The sequence below is a fragment of the Apteryx rowi genome, unplaced genomic scaffold (genome assembly GCF_003343035.1).
Source record: "Apteryx rowi isolate R43461 unplaced genomic scaffold, aptRow1 scaffold_85, whole genome shotgun sequence".
Taxonomy (NCBI): Eukaryota; Metazoa; Chordata; class Aves; order Apterygiformes; family Apterygidae; genus Apteryx; species Apteryx rowi.
Genome location: NW_020451149.1, coordinates 494,988 through 509,193, shown reverse-complemented (window position 1 = coordinate 509,193; position 14,206 = coordinate 494,988). Strand labels below are relative to the sequence as shown.

Genomic DNA, 14,206 nt, shown 5'->3' with positions numbered 1-14,206 from the left:
TCCTATCTCTGGCTTTGTGACTAACCTGCGCAACTATTTCTACTTCACTAGATTTTGCTGCATCTGCTTCCTCTCTTAGCTTTCATAAGCTTTATCTGCTTATAGTGCAAATATTTGCAGTCAGAACTACCTAAAGTATCTGCACAGCAGCAGTAGAGAAAGCAGTTCCTAATGCACCTGRGAATGACAACATTATTCTTAAGAAGCAGAGCCTTTTTATCTTTTCTTCCTTTAAGAACTTTGCAGAAATGTTTACTATTTTAAGCAGTACTATTCAGCAAGCATCAGAAGATGATATTAGGGGCCTGACATGTCAGTGAAATATATAAAGAYGGTGTTTTCCTGCAATTTTCCTTTTCTTATTGGGCTGGCAGGGCCTTCAGCATTCTGCTCTTTGGCCATGCATGGAGCACTAGCAATATAGCAATAGCCTGATTGAACAGGGCTGCTTGAAGAAATGTTGCCCAAGCTTTAGTATAAAAAAACACTTCAAGATGGCATGATTGCAGGCATTTTTCTTATTGAAAAGATTTAAGTAAATGTAAATATTGCTACTCTATCTCGGCAACACTGTAGCTATAAAGCACTGATTTTTCCTATATTGTTAAATATAGGTCTGCAGACCCAATGATTCATAAAACTCATGGCTCTTGCCTCTGCATTTCTGTGAATATGCATATCACACACGCAGCACACATAAATATACAGCTAGTTAATGTTCCTGTCATCACAGTATCTGTTAAAAATATGGCCACTGATAGGCAAGAAAAAACAAATGGATATTTTAAATGAGAGAAGCAGAATGATATGTAGTGAAATTATTATTCAAATCTATTAATCTCCTCCACTCATTCGTGAAGCAAAAACATTTAACTTCCTCCTGTTTGGAACTGGCATAGGGGAATATACACAATACAAAATATTTGTCCAACAATGAGCAGAAAAGTTTAGGGAAGAACAGTTTAGGGAAGCGTCTGATTTTTTTCTTAAATACAAATAGTAGCAGTTTCTTTTACAGCTAAGCTACCTGAAATTGAACCTTACTAAAACACTGCAGAGAGTGACAGTGTGTTGGTTAGAGAAGGAAGAACGGATTCAATATGGACTGCTAAGCTAGTTTATACAGTTATGGAGGTCTCCTAGGAAAGTTTACGGAGATCCACTCACCCAGAAATAGCACGCATCCCCCAGCCAGAGGATGCCACTGGCGCACATATGGGCACTGTAAGAAGTGCAGTGTTTCCCCAAAGAACAAAGGACCCACTGCATATTTTGAATATCAAGCAAGGTCCAGGCAAATTATACTTCTGGTCCTGATCCAGATTAGAATTTGACACTTAGTTCAAACTTAGGCTAAAGCTTAAGAGAAAGCTACATTTACTAAATCTTGTAATTACTATTCACTCATGTACAGTTCAGATATGCATGCATCCACATTTATATTTAGAAAAAATCTTATCTGTCCATGTAGAGATCTGATGAGACAGTCAAATAAGCTGTAAGTACATGCATCATTTCAAAAATGACTTTTGGAAAGTTAGGTTTCTAGGTTGTTTCCAATTTTATTTTACGATATGTTATTGTAATTGTACTGAGAAAACCTCACAATCATGAAGAACACTCTCTTTTGTTTACTACCAAAGAAAGAAAACACCTATTTTCCTAAGGCCTACTGCTGGCCTTTAAATATATATACAGCATTAAAAAAATGCAACACTATGACAAGATCAGGTCAGAAGTGTTTTACATTAGGTAATCAAAATGAGTGGAAAATTTCATCTGAATCCTGACATGTCTTGGAATTTCATGTGTAAAACAGAGATAGAATCATCCCTTTACCTACCTAAGCTTCTGTGCAGATTACTTTGTGAAACATTAGATACTGCCGATAAGGTTAAATTAAAAAAAAAATGGAATGAAATGAATAACATGCAGTTAATAGCAATGCAGTAATGCCAAGAACACTATACTGAAGATCTAGGAAAAACAAATACTGAATAGATATTTGTTGGGAAAGCACAGACTGTTCTTTACATTGTGTGAAGCAGCATTTTCCAGAAAGCAAGAGACCACGATTAAGATGACAGGGGCAATTTATTTTAGCATTTTCAGACTAGTGACTGCAAACTTCATCTTTATGTAATTCAGTACGCCTCTTTTTAATTTATATCTGAAGCATCTGTATGTTTAAAATACTTTACAGAGATGTTTAGCATTCCACAGTTTTCCTGTATAAAAACAAATTGTTAATTTAGCGATCTAATTTTAGGTATGAGGTTGTTTAAAGAAAGGTTTTTCTTTTCAAAAACTAATGAATTAAAATAACTGAATAGATAAAATGGCTTCAGGCTTGTCGGACTTAATCATTTTAAATTCTGCATGTGATTACTTAAATAGTTGCATCTAAATCTGAGGTCAGATTCTTACTTTTTTCATTAACAGTGACGAAAGTGAGTGCTTTCTGCTCCTTATTCTTCATATTACTGAAACTTGAACAAGGATACAGATGAGTGAGCTGTATTCTGTTGTAGCTCACATACTGTCAACCAAGTGCTTCTTCGACTGTGTTGCAAAGACCTTTATTACTCTTACTCTCACTCAGTCAGAGTGAAGTTTAAAAGAACACAGCCGGACTTCCTGATTTTAGGTTGAACGTGCAAGTCTAGCAACTAAAGAAAACCTTATTTTGAACACTGAGATGTAATACAAAAAACAGCTAGAAATATTAAGTACGAGGCCCTGTGATTTCATTTATCCCCACACTGTACAACCACCTTTCAGACACCTGGAATTTAATTCTACCAGTAGAAGATACAACATCCTTCTTGCTGATCATGTCATAGTCTCATAGTCTACTGCTAATCAGTAAAGTCCCTGAATGCCTGGGGATCATAAAATAGTATGAGTAAATAACACCAGTGTTCACAAATATGTGACCACACTTAATTTCTCAGTCRTACTGCCTGTTGGGAAAATAAATCTCCCTTCAGTTTTATTCAAAATCTCTGCTTAGTTACCTCTCTGTTGGCACCTGGTGTCTCCTAAACTGTCTTATTCCATGCTTTCTCATGCAGCACAGTTTTTGGTTCATAGAGACTTTGATTCATTTGGTAAGGTAGGTCTAAGCTGTATATCCTTCCTCACATTAAAGAGCATCCTACTCAACAAAGTTGACATCAGTGAGATGACATGTAGAATAGGATATTATTAAGTGTAGGTTTGGGTACCAGTAATATGTCATAATTACACATTAGGAAAACAATAGTTTCATCAGGGAACATATTTCAAGACATTTCCTTGCAATGGGATTTCAACAGTGCACGGTAAGGAGGGATCCATCTTTAATTCCTGTGGCCAAGAGGAGTTACAGATCTTAATACAAAGAGAAGTTTCCACTGATTCTCCTGTGAATTGTCATAGCTGATCAAAGTCTTTCTACTTCTTATTTACTATCCCCCTCTTTGGAGATTGCTATTTTCATATATTTACGTTCAGTGTATATAAAGTACTCATGCAGAATGTCTTGCTTCTTCTCACATTTGTAAAAGTAAAACTTTGTTTAATTTTATTAACAGCCTAAAACCTTTTATTTTCCCTGACAATACCTTCAGATCAAGCTTTTAAAAACTTCAGTTGCTTAACCACCTTCTGATGTGCAGCCCCAAGAAGGATCCTTCTCAAGGCGTAGCAGGCAAATAAGAGGTATCTCTCTCAGGTATCTCAGGGAAATAAGAGATTTCAACTCTGCACTGTACTGGTATGGCTAGTTTGCTAAAGAAACCAGAAGTCTTTACTTTAGGAGGATTTCTCTGTATGCTGATTAGTATGCTTATGGCTTCAAGCACAGACATGCCCTTCTTAGGCAAATTACAGACAATCCCTTCTGCACTAAAGCAGTAAGGTTCACACTTGAGAAGAGTAAACCATTACATTCTTAGGTTCGGATTCTAATTTGGGTACTAGGTCTGCAGTGTAAGTTTCTGTCACAGGAGAGAGAAAAAGTCAAGGACTCAGCTATGAAATTGCTGTCTAAATCTAAATTTGATTTCTTAAAGTGTCTTTCTTCCAGCCAAAATGTGAGATTTTTTCTAGAGCTGCAGTTTTGACTCAGGCTGCTTCCTTATGCTTGGAGTTCTCAGAATGCATAGATGTTACAACAATTTCACTGGCAACGTTGTCATCTAGTGATTACAATTATTAGTAGTTAAGTATCGTATTGATAGTTTCTGAAGTCAAGCGCTTTATGTGAGATATCATATAACACAGTTACCACTACCACACTAACCAATTATTCAATAACATACTAGTTCAGAATTTCAGCTTTCTAACATCATGACTGAGAAGGGTATCACCATGTAGCTTTTTTACCTTATGGATAAAAGCTGTGTCTTAAAAAGACACATTTCCCCAAATCAGCTCCTTGTGAGGCTCTGAGGCATGGCACTCCAAACTATTCTGGGCCAGCTAAGCACTGGCTGTGAGCTACCAAAAGCACTTTGACAGTATTCTTACTGAATGCAATTGAGGAATGATGAGGCCAAAGTGGACTTACATCTCTGTCATTGCTGGAGGCGGAATGGCAGCACACGCAGTTTTAAGAACCATCATCCCTAGCTAGTCAACAGATGAGTCAAACAGCAAGGCACATAATGTAAAACCATTGCACTGATTAGTACGAGTATAGTTATCATATCGTATATTGATGGTTGTGATAACTGTGTGCTAAAAGTGAATGCATTTTTATTGGAATCCAACAATATAAAACAAAAGCCAAAAGCTAGCCATACACAGGTATGTCCATAATGCATTGAAGCTCCCCAGTCTCTGACCAACACATACAGATGCTGATGAGAAAGAGCAGAACATCAGAAGTAACTCCATGACAGTTTAAAATCCAGAGTAGAATAGCCATTAAGTAAGCAAATTCTTTTAAGTGGTCTCTAATAATCTGTTTGACTGAACTCATATCTATTTGCTCTGGGAATGACAGTGCACATGGGTTGGTAAATAATGTATCATAGCTAGAATATTCTAGCAAACAACACAAAAATACATATTTAATATCTGAGTGACAATTTCAAAAAATTATCATAATTAAGTGAATAAAAGAGATTGGCTCTCACTGGAGCTTACACTAATAACAGAAAACTTTACTTGTTGATTAGTTAGTTTAATTAGTGATTAATTTGGTACTCTTATTGCCAAATATTTGTGTAATACTTTAGGAAATACTTTTGTTTGGGAAATGTTTTCATTGTTCTGACACAATTCTTTTTTTAATTATGGAATGATATTTAGAATAAGGAATGTGAAAAGTGCTTTAAGATATTAGGTAACACTGATAAAGCACAGCATTCCAAAAATCATGAATAGTTTTTTCTGGCTAGTAATAGTCACTAGTTAACAAAACAGTATGCAAGCTTTGCAATTAGGATACACAAAACTTATATGTAAGTGCTTTGCTGAATGCAAATAGGCTGAAGCAGATGTTTAAATCTCACTTCAGTGGAATTTAAGGGCTTTGCTGAACATGGAGAGACTAGTGATGCTTGAAGGTATGCATGTGAATTTATGTTCAAACTGACTTCTGGAACAGAATGTTAAGTATTAAAAAGTAGTGTCTTGTGTATAATCGAAAACCACTCACTTGAGAAATCAAATGTTTTAGGCTGAGCCTGGATATCTAAGTTCATGAATGAAAATAAATAATCCAGATTTACCTTTCAATACAGTCATAAGCTGCCCCATCAGAGCTCCGTAAGTAAATGTGTATTTTGACTTACTGCATTTCTCTTTTCAAATGGCTACTTCCTAAAGGTACTTCCTCATTTAGAATTATAATTGAATCCATGTACATAAATGAGAAAATAAGAGAATGATGGGCGACAAAATGAAAATTCCCCTCACCGGTATTTTTCCTCCCATGTACATGAAATGTTCAATGAAATGGACAGTAATTCAGGAACATAAAATTATTCAAGGCAGCACCTAACCTTGTAATTTGCTTGCATTAAAGTCAATGGCAATGTTAGTGCACTTCATACACACAAGAAAAAAATCCCCGTTCAATCTACTAGAAGTAAATGGAAAAAAACACTACATTTCCTGTCAAATGGAAACAAATGTAAAGAAATAACAAGGAACTATAAAAAATCATTTTATAAGATATCTATGTTTAAGAATCAAATGCTTTACTAAATTTTCCTTTCCAAAATTTTGGGAAGAGTAAGAATTTGTCCTTAAGGGCCCTCAATTCTAGTTTTAGCTAAAGATCGATTGCCAGTTTGTAGCTCCATCTGCTGTGCCAAACTGAAATAACAAGAAGTTCAGTCTTTTCTTTCCATGTTTTTAAAAACCGTATCTCAACCTCCACCTAAAACAGAAGATCAGGAATCAGCAATAAATATAGTTGTTGAAAGCAAACGACGTGAAGACAAAAGGGTAGAAAATGTGAGCCAATAGGTAGGATAGTACACAATAAGCAAAACGGGTTCTGTTTTGAGAAAGGGAGCCTCCACAGACGTTGGGGGGTTTGGCCAACTTTTATTTTTCAATTTGTCATTAGATCTCTGAGAAAATGTTTACCTTCCATTTTACATACCTTTTTGCGATATCAAAATCTCTTACACTGCCTTCATTTAAACCAAAATCACTACATTTTACACGGAAAGAAGGAGATTCTCACTCCTTGTCATGTCCAGAAATAAGCCAGTCCTGTAGGACAAATATTTTCTAGGGACCCTTTATGTGAAGATAGAAGAGTAACAGCTTGAACCTTGTTTTTCTGCCTCCCAGCAGAAGGCTGTTTGCATTATAATCTCCTGAGTTGCATGAAAAGAAGCAATTTCAAGGACTAATTTCAGAACTAATCAATTGTTTACTTCAAAAGTGGTTACTACAGAAATTATCAAGGAATAGCAAGGCTCAAAGCAAAACATAAAATGTAAGAAATTTTTAACCTCCTAGCTGATTCTTGTGTAGTCTACTTTGAAGCTACCTTACATGTTGCTAATAAAAAAAGAAGATCCATTAATTTGGCAAGTAAACTTTCATACTGAAACACAAGTGGTTTTGGCTTGAGGGCTCTTATTCACAGCCTGGGACCACAGGTCCATAAAACAAAACTTAAGAGTACACAGGTTGAACCTAGCTGGTAAAAGAAGTGGTAGCAGTCTTCTGCTGCCACAGGTAGCACCTCTGGATGGCAAAGCTCCGTTCTAACCACTAATAAGTATTCTGTCTGTTCCATTCTTTCCTTCTGTGTTAATGACTACCTGGTACAATTTGGCAGTTTGGTGACCCTGTACGAATTAATTTTAAATCCGTTTGGACATGTATCTATATACACCTCTCTCTCTCACCCCAGCAACTAAACCATACACTAAGCACAAGTCCTAGCTCAGTTATACCAACTAAGGTGTTCTGGTTAACAAAGACTATTCTGGGCAGTAGTGTTGTATCTGCCCTGTAGGTAGATCTTATTTTCTATAGCTATCAGTCCAGAATCTTCCACAAAGTCAATATAAATTTCACAAATATTTGGTGTTTTTTCCCTACTTTATTTCATGCATGTAATTCAGTTGGGCAGATTAGACAGAGGTTACTTTTCCTAAACACTCCCCCTAAAAAAGCCTGTTTTTCTTTCCACCAACTACACAAAGAGACCAGGCTTCGAGGTTACGTGTTCAAGCCCTCTCTTTTATCTTAAGATCTCTCTTCTATTTTGATTTTATTTTGATCATCTATAGACCTTGAGCAGAATCAGAAAGAGATCCAGAAGCCAACCCAAATGCTTCTTCCTTCTATTTGAAGGAGTATTTTTCCATTTTACATTCACAAAGTGTAAAAATTTTGAATACATGTGAAAGCAAGTTAGGAACCTGAAACCTATTTTCAAAAGTCATTTAGCCATGTAAAAATTTAATTCTTACAGAGTATTCATAAATTTTAGGGTCCCAAGTTCTTAAACCATTTCTCAAATATAGTGTAGGCTCCCAATTAGTTCACTGCTTCTGAAAACTTTTATTCAAACATGTCTTTGCTGGCTGTTTTAGTTATAATAATACAATATAAACTAAAAGGGAAGAACATTGAAGAACAAATTATAAATGGATGGGTAACACCTAATCATCTATTTGCAATGACTAAAAATTATATTGGTTTTAAAAACTAAATCACTCTCCTACAAAACACTAAACATATCACAGAACAAACAAGTCTTTCTAGCATAACGCTTTAGGCAAATTCTTAACTAATCATCCCTTTAGAATTTCAAGTTTAGAAAACTGTTACATGCCAGGTGGACCTGGGACTATAAAGAAGGGTATGAAATAGTGACGAGTGCATGCAGCTCGGTGTAAAAACCTAGCAATTTCAAACATTACATTAAAAAGTCATTTAAATACGATCATACTACTTCTCTTTGCATTGTCAGGCTTAGAATGTCTGCCTAATGACTGTCAGGGGCCGTCAGTGTCACAGTCCAGTGTTCTGTCAAAGGCAACCATCTTATATCATCCATCCTGAATATATATTTCTATTTATTCTTGTGCCATTATTGTCTTTTTAATGCTTCCCAGATTTTTCGAAAAAAAAAAAAAAGGTCAGCTTGGCCACAATTAGCTGGCTCGCTACTGTTAACACGCATGCCTCCGGCCAAACACTCAAGTTCAGACAACGAGATATAAAAAAATGCACCCCAGCTTGGGAGTGCTTTCCCTCAAAAACACACCAGAAGCTACGGTAAGGAAGTCCCATTAAACTATCTGAATTCACTGCAAATATACATCATCGTATTTATACCCAAACCACAACTATTCCGTGCCATTAAAATTTTCCAGCACTCCTAACAAATGCCCTCATATCAGACATCACTCTGGATTCAGATGTGTTGTGGGTGGATGAATGTGACCAGCAACATCCCCTGAGATCTGGCTGATCACTTCTACTGATGACAATTATGACATGAAGGAACACAGAGAAAGTTAGTCTTTGTTACCAAAGCGTGAAGTGGATGGAGTATCATTGTTTCATGTAGAAAAAACAAGGCTCTTTTAACAGAGCACTTATGTATTTCTCCAGTGAATCAATCTGAAAATGGTTTTGCTTTCTGGACTTGATTTTACTTTCTCAGTCTTCCCCAGGTGGGGTTGTAAATCAGTGGTCAAATCTGGCACGCTGTTGTATTAAGTCCTAGGGGCAGTTCCCAGAACATCTAATATCAGTATCTGAGATGGAAGATAAACAGGTTTCAAAACACTTGATCACTGGCCCAAGCAGGATACATATGTATTTCAAACTGACACTAACGTGGATAAGCGTAACAAATGGCAAAATCACCTGGTTTACCATGCCAAATGTGGGCAGAAGAAGGTACTCTTGAATGTGCTTTCAGATGGAGTGTATTTGAGTCTTCGTGTTAATGTAAATGCTTTACCTTCTGCCTATATAGCTGTGCTGTCCCTTGGTGGATAGGGCTCCTGCAATTCTAAGCAGTTCTTCCAGGCTAACGCTGCTCTTGTTAAATTCTGAATATGTCTCGATTTTCTTTACTTTCTTTACTCACAAGACCACACTGATAGAGGTGTTCACGCGAAATTTGCTGTAATGGAGAAATACAGACATTGAAATACTGTAAATAAAAGTAATTGCTATGGCTGCATAAAAACAATTTTAAAATCATTTTTTGCCATGAGTAATTTATGGTTATTAAAACTGACTGTTTTAGACAATCTTAAAACATACATAAGAGAAAACAGTACCCCTCTGGAGGTAAGGCATTTGTGTTCTTTTCCTTCTGTCTTTCTCCCCTGGAACTGATCTCAGCACTAATTGCATAATTGCTAAACAACCTCAACTTTATTACTTCTCTTTAAAATAAGTAACGATGGGTCAATTTTAGTTAATCTTGTCTCCCATTTAAGATCTTCCTTTTTCTTTGACACAACACTATGCATCAAGGAGGTACAGTGAGCCAGTCCTTTTGATACATGTGCTGAAGGAATGCGACAGTTTGGGGTTCACGGCTCCCAGAATGACGTGAATAAAAACACTGCAGCACATATACAAGCTGTAATAACTGTATCCTCTCAAAAGCAATACATCAAAGATACCCAGTGAATTCACTCATTCTATAACCAGTGAAAATGGCATGACTTGGTTTTTCTTTTAGTTTCATAGCTCATTTGGATATCATCTGGAGGTGTATAAACTCTATGTTCCTCTCACGTTTCTCTGACTGACAAATATTGAAACCAGATGTATTCAGAGTTGAGATGAAGAGAGAAAAATGTGAGGAGTGTGGTTTTAGGTTAAGAGCATTCAGGTTTTTTAAGAGGCACTAGCTCTTTAGCACTTACAGGTATTCAGAAGAAGCAGTTGCATTCACAGGAGGATATAAACTGCTACTGAACTGGTTAAAAGGAGACAATAGGAAAAGGTAACTTTGTGGCGTGTGGAATATTCCTCAGTTCAGGTCAAAATTTCAAAAAGTTTTCACAAAAACAAAGAGAAAAAATAAATCACCCTCTACCACCCACCCCTCAAAAAAAGTATTTCAACATTCAGAAGTATCATTTAAGCGCACTTACAATAAAAGTTATGGAAGTTACAGGTTAAATTCATTATTTAATCTTTGTACATCAAGAATGAGATATTTGCTTGTACCCCTCTATCTCCCCACAGCCCTCACTGATAATTTCAGAGGTTCTGATTGCTGTGCAGGAGCTTCTGGGGTGAAAAAATACCCAAGAAATAAGACTTGAGTGGGGACAGAGCATGTTTAGGACAGCTGGAGGGGATGGCATAGAGCACAGGTGTGCTGAATTAGCTGGAACATCTACAAACTGGAAGGGAAAGAGTGTGTACGTACAATCAGGGCAGAAGGGTTGGGGGCGGCAAGTCAGAGAGTTAAGGGGTGTGAAAATTTGAATGGTGTGTGTGTGKGGGGGGGTTATTAAAGCTCAAACCAACAATATTTGTCCAGTTCCAATAACAGTTGTAGTTACAAACCAAAATCAATATCCTTGCTTCCTAATTTTAATCATGATACTGCTTCCACTAATAAATGAAACTGAGAGCATATCCATGCAGAAGCTTATACCATAGGATAGGTTTAAACATGTGAGTTATCTCACTGAATTTTTTAAAGGATCTGGCACACACAGGACAGTTCGTAAAAGTATTAACTGAATGTAAACCTCAGGTCTCCCTGCTTTTCATATTTAGTGTTCGGTGAAGTGACCAATAACTGGAATGGAATTGCACAAATACTGAAGTCACAGATGAAAGGGATAACAAAGGATTATTATTTGTCTAAAGATTTACTGCAGGTTTACAGTACCAACAGAAACAAATGTCTAAAGTTAATCAACTTTATAGTCTCACAAAAGGAAACGTATTTGTTAGGTATTAGTTTCCTGATTAGATCCTATTACTAACTTTCCATTGTTATAGCATCCATTACCAAAAAGCCCTACAAACAGGAAACATGGCTTAGGTAATACAACCGTATGGGAATTGAAATACCAAAAAAAAATCTTAATCATTTACTCTTTCGTTATAAACATCTGTCTTGAAGATTATCATGGTATCTATAAGAATGTTTTACTCTGGGTTTCTAAAATGTAAAGTGCATATAATGCTTTCTGAGGAGGTTTCATACTTCCCCAAAATGTTCTCTTCTTTAAACCATTACGAGATTCATATCTGCCTCTCCCTAAGCAGCTTTTGCCCATGACAGAAATAAAGCTTATGAGCATGACAAATCTAACACTAAGCTTCTCTAAGACTGCAAGTGCTTTTATTGCTGTTGCACTCACAAAAGGCTCAAATTAGTGAGGGTGGTAGGGAGATTGAGATTAAGTATATAGTGTATGTAATAAAAATGGGGGGAAAATATTTGTTCTGCGCTGCAAGACTAGAAGGAACAATTCTTTGATCAGAACAGAGGTCGCTATCATTAAAGAAGCTGAACAAATAGCCCCAGACAGGCGATGCTGCTTGTGCCAGGAAGAGTAGTGTTTTGTAACGATTAAACCTGATTTGGAGATTGATAATATAACACAGGGTGATAAAACAATATGGTTGCTTACTAGCAAGAAACTGGACCGGATGGCTCAAAAGACTCTTTCCAAGCCTACCAACTGAACTGGATACTTGAAGCAGTATGTAAACCTTCAAGCCTGGTATTATAACATAGATGTGTACACAACTGAATGGAGCATTAGTTCCCCCATGCTTGGCCTAGATCAGCTCAGTGCCCTTCCCTGTCACGTCCCTGTGCCACGCTGCGCTGCACCACGCTGCGCCGGCGAGGGTCAGAGAGGGCAACTCCTTGATAACAGCTCAAAGGGTAAAACCCAGTCCTGCAACCGTCCTTCCTGAATCCAAGCTGCAGAATTTGATGTAGTTGGACAATCTGCCCCTTTGCCTGGCCAAACAAATTTAATGCACAATTTGGTTCAAGGAGTCAGTCACCTCTGGGATGAAAATTGTAACGAATAGGTCACTTTTCCAGTCACTCAAAAAAAAAAAAGACATCTTTTTCACATGCACGTATCTATATTCACTTACAATTCATATTTTCTGCTTGTTGTGATTACAACAAATAACAAATGCTTGATTTGTGTACACATCTCACTGTAAATCAGTAAATACCAGTGCGTTTGACATAAAAGAACAAAATCATTATCCTCACAGATCCATCTTCGTGTATCTTGCACTGTTTTGTTTTTGTGATTTTAATGCAGTCCTACCAGGAAGTAGTAGTTAGGCGGCCAGAACATTCAATTTATTCCTCTTGGATCACGTCAAACTGTCATCTACAGAGGTATTTATAAATTTATTGTTCAGTTTAGACCTCATACCTGAAGATTAGAGGTTAAGAACTACAGTTAAAGAGCTGGGTGTCTTACAAATAATGCTGTAACTTAATAGCGGTGCTGTTACCACTAATGCAGTACTTTTATTAAGGACATATTGAGGCATACGAAAGAGGTAGAATTTGGTGGGATGTGAGGAACACGAAGATTTGAGGAGGGAAACTCTGCAGACTTAGATTCGTGATAACTATCCTTTTGAAAAGTTTTTTTTTTAAAGCAGCGTTTCATTTCAGAGGTGCTGCAAGCACAGGTGGTGCTTTCTGACATTATCCAAATAAGAGAAAGACAACAATTAAGATTAAAGAAATGAAGTAGGACAAGCTCTTTGCACTCATGTAAAATGTAAGTGAAATAGAAAGACACTACTGGCTTGAAAAGACTTAATTTCAAAGCATCAGTAGCATGCCAGTGCATTATCACCACAACCTTTACAATCATGCGTTTCTGTGATTAAAACTATTTGTGTTGACTTCCATCACATCCAAATGAACAAAAAGCCCATTCCTTTAATGACAATGTATGAACTGCCGGTATCTGTCAAAAGCTTTATGTTAATGCAYGAGTCGCCCTGCATCGTTCTCAGTGAAGGTTAGTGTTTTTCCAGAGAAAAAAACAGTTAAGTACAAACGTCCTAAATACATGCTAGGGATGAAAGTCCGGGACCGGGGGGGGGGCGGGGGCTGAGGGAGGAAACAGGATACGGTGACACAGCTAAAGGACGTAATTAGTGTATCGTTGAAATAGCACAGGCAACTTGGTGTTTCCTTTTTTTTTTTTGAAATTCTATCAACTTTCTTTTAAAACCAGGCTGGGGAGTCCGCCTTGGAATAAAAAATATCCACTTAGTGTGGAATGMAGTAAAGGGCGTTTACTCGTCATTTTAAGCACGCACATGTTATTTCACGGAGGGGTCAAGCTGAGGCTTGAGCTGTCACGTTCGCCACCTCCGGACGCGCAGAAGCCAAGCCGCGCCACAGAAGAAGGTGGTGCTTTTCGCGGCGAAGCCTTACCGCTCTCCTGCCACTTAGTTTGTCGAGTTTATTCGAGGCAAAAACGACGGGAGCATGACCCGGCCTTCCCGCCCCGGGGTCACACCGCCGCCTCACATCTCGCCATCCGCCGCGGCGCCGCGCAGACGGGAGGCCCTAACGGCCGCCGCGCGTGACCGTTAGAGCCTCCCGTGCGCGCGGCGCGGCGCAAAGGGGTGGGGGGAGGGGGCGGCGCGGCGCGAGCGCGGCCGCGCAGGGGCGGGGCAACGACTGGAGGCGGCGAAGGGAAGAGCGAGAGGAAAAAGAGCCGCCCGGCGCCGCCGCGGCGGCTGATGA

The 14,206-nt window shown here is 37.9% G+C and overlaps 1 protein-coding gene across 10 annotated transcripts in view; it reads right to left on the bottom strand.

The window, feature by feature from the left end:
• Nucleotides 1–14,069, bottom strand: part of LOC112977592 (serum albumin-like) — a 45,117-nt gene extending 31,048 nt beyond the window's left edge. For 4 of the 10 annotated variants that reach the window (XM_026090092.1, XM_026090097.1, XM_026090095.1 and 1 more), the window contains exons 1-3: nt 13,774–14,069; nt 10,359–10,411; nt 9,437–9,601 (exon numbers count right to left, since the gene is read on the bottom strand). The gene's annotated coding sequence lies outside the window, so the exon portion shown is untranslated. Of the gene's footprint in view, nt 1–9,339; nt 9,396–9,436; nt 9,602–10,358; nt 10,412–13,773 lie in introns of those variants that run through there. The other 6 variants (XM_026090096.1, XM_026090093.1, XM_026090094.1 and 3 more) reach the window with 6 other exon arrangements.
• Between the last annotated feature and the right edge of the window lie 137 nt (nt 14,070–14,206).